Raw genomic sequence first — 5,776 nt, forward strand, 5'->3', positions numbered from 1 at the left:
TTTTGTAGTGGGTTGAGGGCTCTTTGGTTCTGTACATTCTGCATTTATTGTGCACAAGCGTTTGTGTGTGTGTCTTTTTTTTCTCCAGATTACTGATTTTGTCATGTATATTTGTATTCGTACACATTTGCTTTGGCATGTGCCTGTTGAGATGTTTCCCCCTCTGGTTGTGTCTAATGTACATCAAAACATTGCTGTTGCAGTGAAGCCAGTTAAGTGTGACACATTACACACAAACAAACTCACACACAGGTGTGCTTAATCAGAAAGAAAGAGAAAGTGATATATATATATGTATATATATTTATTTATTGTAACGGGCTGAGAATAACAGTGCACACAAGCTCCCACCTGCATACATTCCTCTGGTAACCTCTCACACACACAAAAGATAGCGACAACAATTAAAGAATAGTTAGGGAGTAATTCAAACTGGGAGTGGGAGGTAATCATATTGAAAGCGACTGAAACGGGAAAACAACGTATGTACTTCACAGAAAAAATGAAACGTGAAAAAAACTGTCTTACTCTTATAGACATTTACATTAAATGTTACTACTGTACTATCATATTTGGAGCTGACAGAACAGATCATGAAGTAAAACACGCACTTGCATGTACTTGCACACAAACTAGTCAGACTGATTTAGTCATTGCATTGCTTGTAAAGCTGTTCATATATATAATGTTAAAAACAAAGTTGAAGTTAAAACAGGGGAAATAACTTGGGTAGGCGCACTATATGTACTAGGGAATCAGTTGTACAAGAGAACTGGACTTCTAAATGAGCCTAGGTGGTCCAAAATCGATGGACACAGATCCCTAGGATTTTGTGTGTATGTCAAATTTTTCAGATAGTACAGTGCTAATTTTGTGCGCGCAACTTGTGGCATGGCAATTTAAAAAAAAAAAAAACTGACGCCAACTTTGGAATGGTTCTAACGGAAGGTGAGTTTTGGTAGACCTCTTCTTCTTGCATCCATCTCAGGGGTTTCTAATAGATTATTATAATCAAAATCATTAACCTGAAAGTTGATTTTCAGTATTTGCGCAGGCCAATCATAATTATAATGTAATGAACCATGAGTATGGATCAGGCCAGTCCAGCCTGACAGTTAGAACCAATGCCCATTTTATTTTAACTTCTTAGCATATTTGTATACATTCATGTGCACACGCTCTCATTCTTTGCCCTTTTCTTTCTCTGTCATTTCACTCATTCTTGAGTACATGTATGCGCAGCATATCAAAGATTTATGGGGGGGGGGGGGGGGGGGGGGGGAGGCAGTGCACTGAAATTATACCTGTATTGCAGTTCAGGGCAACTACTACATGTAGAGCGCCCAATTTTATATCTGTTATCGGAACACGAAGGCTTGCACTATGCTGTATTGAACAGCCTCCATTGATTTGCGCAGCAAAGCACAGTGCAGTACTGCACAGTGAGAGCTGGTATTTTTAACCCCCAGTTCTACACATCGCTATCTGACCGGCAGCTCAACTGAGGCGCCCAGACAGCACTATTGATCCAGTTGTGTCATGAGAGCCAGCCAGCAAGGCTTAATCTCTCACCGTTGCCATAGCAATCGGCATAGAATTTTTCTTCCAAAATAAATTTGGGAATTTTTTCTTCATTTGTGAGCATCTTATCCTCTTTCGGTTACTTGTTTTGGTAATCTGCATTGCTTTTTTTTTTCATTGATTCTGCATTGTTGCAATATTTCATGGACCTGAAAGCATTGAAGCTGATCTGGTACTGGTTGTAGACTGGTGGGATGTTACTTTATCTTCCTGATAACACAAGCCTTTTGACAGTGCTCTACCAAAAAAAAAAAGCCTTTTGGTTGACTGCACAGCTTTAGTGTCAACATGACCTTTTTTTTTTTAATGGTTCAGGCTGAAAATTGTATCATTGAGATTAGCACCATAGCCTGTTAGTTCAGTTTTCCTGTCTGGTGGTGACACATTCTTGATTTTGTTTTTAACGCTGCAGCTCACTGTGGGTCCCTGATGCGGTCGTCTCGACCAGACAAAATTTGATTGGCTGGTTTCCGTTTGGCTCAGTACTTCTTTCCATTCCTCAACAGGTCAATATTAATGTGGCTCTGCGGGCCTGTGTTGTGGAGAATTTATGCAAGGAGGCGAATCGTTAACCCATAATAGGAGAAGTGAGGTCTCAAAAAACTCAGAAAAGGAACAGTGCTGCAGTATTTTTTGCATGATCAGATGTGCGTTTATTTCAAAACAGAGAGAGGTGCTTTGGGCGTGAATTTATTTTCTGACTTATGTTCAACTGCCCGTTCCTGGAAGAGCACCCAGACTTGTTTTTGGTGTTGATCGGGCTACTTTCTCTGGCCTATCTTCTGATCTATGGACTATACTGTATAGTTCTTTATCTCCTCTTTTCGTGGCATCGACGGGAGAGAGGTACGTCTTTGATGGTAATTGCACTCCTACTCCTCTTTTCTTCTTCTGCACGTTTCGTTTTGCCCGCTCCATTTTTTTTCGCGTTTCGACAGCTTTGCCAGAATATTTGTTGCTCTTGATAACCGGCTGACACCAGCCATGGGTACATGGAAAAACCAGGATTTTGGTTGTGTAGTTTTGATTTTTGTTTAAATTTCAAGTTGAGGTGATTGTTGAGTAGCTTGAGACCTTTGTCGAGGTCCTCTTTTTAATTCTCTCCGTTTTCATGTCTTCTTTAGTTTTAAATTCTCAAAAATAAAAGTAGAATTAAACTAAACATTGAACATTTAAATGCACCAAGATAAAAAGTAAAAATTGAATTTGAAATTGAACAAATAGTGCAACATTTAAATTGTTGATGTTGTTGAGATGATTTTCTTGTCTGCTTTAGGCTCAGAAATAACATATATCCAAAAACAAAGAGACTGCCAACGTTCCAAAATTCAGAATAAAAAAACAAGACAGGTATGTTGTTGGAACGTTTGTTTTTGACAAAACAATACATTCACAGACATTCATTCACTCGGCTTCTTGATGAGTGGGTGTAAACTGATTGTATCAAGATAAGTTTTGTGTGAATATTTGTTTGCCTGTTCACTTAAAAGACCGTTGAGTCGAAATATCTGTGAATGTATTGTTTTGTCAATAACAAACGTTCCAACAACCAACCTCTCTTGTTTTTTGATTCAGAAATAACATGTCTGTTGAACAGACTAGATGTATATAAAATCAATAATAGCAATTTCAGTGTTGCACTACAGGGACAGGCGGGGCTTGGGTATTGATTTTACTACTGGGTAAATCTCTGGTGCCTGGACCCCATTGTTGTGAACATTGCCATGAATATCTTAGCAAGGGTCTGTGGCTTGTAGTTGTAGCTATCTATCAGTGTCGCACATTATAAGTACATTTAAGTAATTAACATTTAAAGTCCCAAGACACATTCGCATCTGCAAACAAACAAGGCTATGAATTTGTTTGAACTAAACAAAAAACAACAACCATTAAACTCATAAAGTGTCAATTCAGTTTGAAAAAAGGATTTCGTATGACAATCATCCGCATTTCCTAACATTTTGTGTTGCCTGCAAAGTACTGTAATTTACTGTTAGTACATCATCAGATTTTTCAATTTCAGATTAAGAACATTAAAACTAAAAGTGTGTGTGTGTGTTAAGTAATTGTCCAAAGCAATAGTGCTTACCAGAACAAGGATTCCCCAGTTTCTGAAATTGGAAGGGCCTTTTTTCAGCATACAAAAGAACAAGTCGCGTAAGGCGAAAATACAATATTTAGTCAAGTAGCTGTCGAACTCACAGAATGAAACTGAACGCAATGCCATTTTTCAGCAAGACCGTATACTCGTAGCATCGTCAGTCCACCGCTCATGGCAAAGGCAATGAAATTGACAAGAAGAGCGGGGTAGTAGTTGCGCTAAGAAGGATAGCACGCTTTTCTGTACCTCTCTTTGTTTTAACTTTCTGAGCGTGTTTTTAATCCAAACATATCATATCTATATGTTTTTGGAATCGGGAACCGACAAGGAATAAGATGAAAGTGTTTTTAAATTGATTTCGACAATTTAATTTTGATAATAATTTTTATGTATTTAATTTTCAGAGCTTGTTTTTAATCCGAATATAACATATTTATATGTTTTTGGAATCAGCAAATGATGGAGAATAAGATGAACGTAAATTTGGATCGTTTTATAAATTTTTATTTTTTTTTACAATTTTCAGATTTTTAATGACCAAAGTCATTAATTAATTTTTAAGCCACCAAGCTGAAATGCAATACCGAAGTCCGGGCTTCGTCGAAGATTACTTGACCAAAATTTCAACCAATTTGGTTGAAAAATGAGGGCGTGACAGTGCCGCCTCAACTTTCACAAAAAGCCGGATATGACGTCATCAAAGACATTTATCAAAAAAATGAAAAAAACGTTCGGGGATTTCATACCCAGGAACTCTCATGTCAAATTTCATAAAGATCGGTCCAGTAGTTTAGTCTGAATCGCTCTACACACACACACACACAGACAGACACACACACACACACACACACACACACACACGCACATACACCACGACCCTCGTTTCGATTCCCCCTCGATGTTAAAATATTTAGTCAAAACTTGACTAAATATAAAAAGAATAAAGCCGTGGTGTTCAATATTGTTGAAAATAATTCATGCATTATAAATCAATATGTATTTTGTTGTTTGTTAGTAATTAGAGCAAGATTGTGACTTTACTGGACAGGGGATAACAGTTTTGTGAATTCTTGTAAGACTTTGTTAAGTTGCTCCTTAGCTTTCTTTTTGCATTCTTTCTGTTTTATTTTGAGTGGTGTGGTCTTCTTGCATGAAAAGTGTGATTCATACAGATGTGTATAGTGATGCATGTACTGTCTTAAATTCCCCAGTGAATTACATTTACAATGCAGCCGTGAAGCAAAAAATGAGTGAGACGCTTGCAGTCACATACAACAATAGTCAATACACAGACACATACCCTTTTTCAAGCTTTTTGTGTGACATGACATTGGACTTCTGCAAGGACACAAAGGGGGGTGCAGGTTTTTATCATCTGTCCTCATGGGAAATGTCATTCACACTATCACAGTCACACACCCCTGTACAATTCAGATGACTTTCACAAAGGGTAGAAGCATTCAGGAGGGAGTGGCTTCCTGAGTGCAGAGTAAAATGTCACTTGTTGGCATTGCCATTGAATTCTGGCTTCTGCCATATTTCATAGCTGGCCCACTTGTGCTGTAGCAGTTTGTTTAACACAGTGAGACACTTGCTTTAAACAGATGTAGTAGGTTGACTCAATAATCACAACAGATGAATGGGCATAGCGGACCATGTTTTCACTTTGCTTTGCGCTCCTAGATCCTGTGATTTTTAGCCACTTTCAGACCAAAGAAGTGAGGTCATTTGAACAGACTCAATGTTACAGTGTTTATGTAAAAATACAGCCGTATAGTGCTGTGACATCCACATGTGGGCGAAGGCCTAAAAAAAAAAAAGGTGTGGTTACGGTAACCCGACCTACCCTATTTTTAGGGGCCGACCCTATAACTTTTTATTACATTAGTCACAAAAACCCCAAAAAAAACGAGTGCAGAAAACGCAATGAAAGCGACAGCGCTCGAGTCGCACACTTATTTCCCTGTCAAGTAGGTTTAATTTGTACACATTAGAAAAAAAAGTTTAAAAAAAAAAGTGATTGCTTTACCTTCCTACCCTATTTTTTTTGGCTATGTTACCTTAACCACACCTATTTTTTGGGGGGGCCTAATC

The 5,776-nt window shown here is 38.1% G+C and overlaps 1 protein-coding gene across 8 annotated transcripts in view; it reads left to right on the forward strand.

Moving 5' to 3' along the window:
• Positions 1 to 5,776, forward strand: part of LOC138949369 (spectrin alpha chain-like) — a 90,524-nt gene that overhangs the window by 3,037 nt on the left and 81,711 nt on the right. The window lies entirely within an intron of this gene.

This window comes from Littorina saxatilis, linkage group LG15 (genome assembly GCF_037325665.1).
Source record: "Littorina saxatilis isolate snail1 linkage group LG15, US_GU_Lsax_2.0, whole genome shotgun sequence".
Taxonomy (NCBI): domain Eukaryota; kingdom Metazoa; phylum Mollusca; class Gastropoda; order Littorinimorpha; family Littorinidae; genus Littorina; species Littorina saxatilis.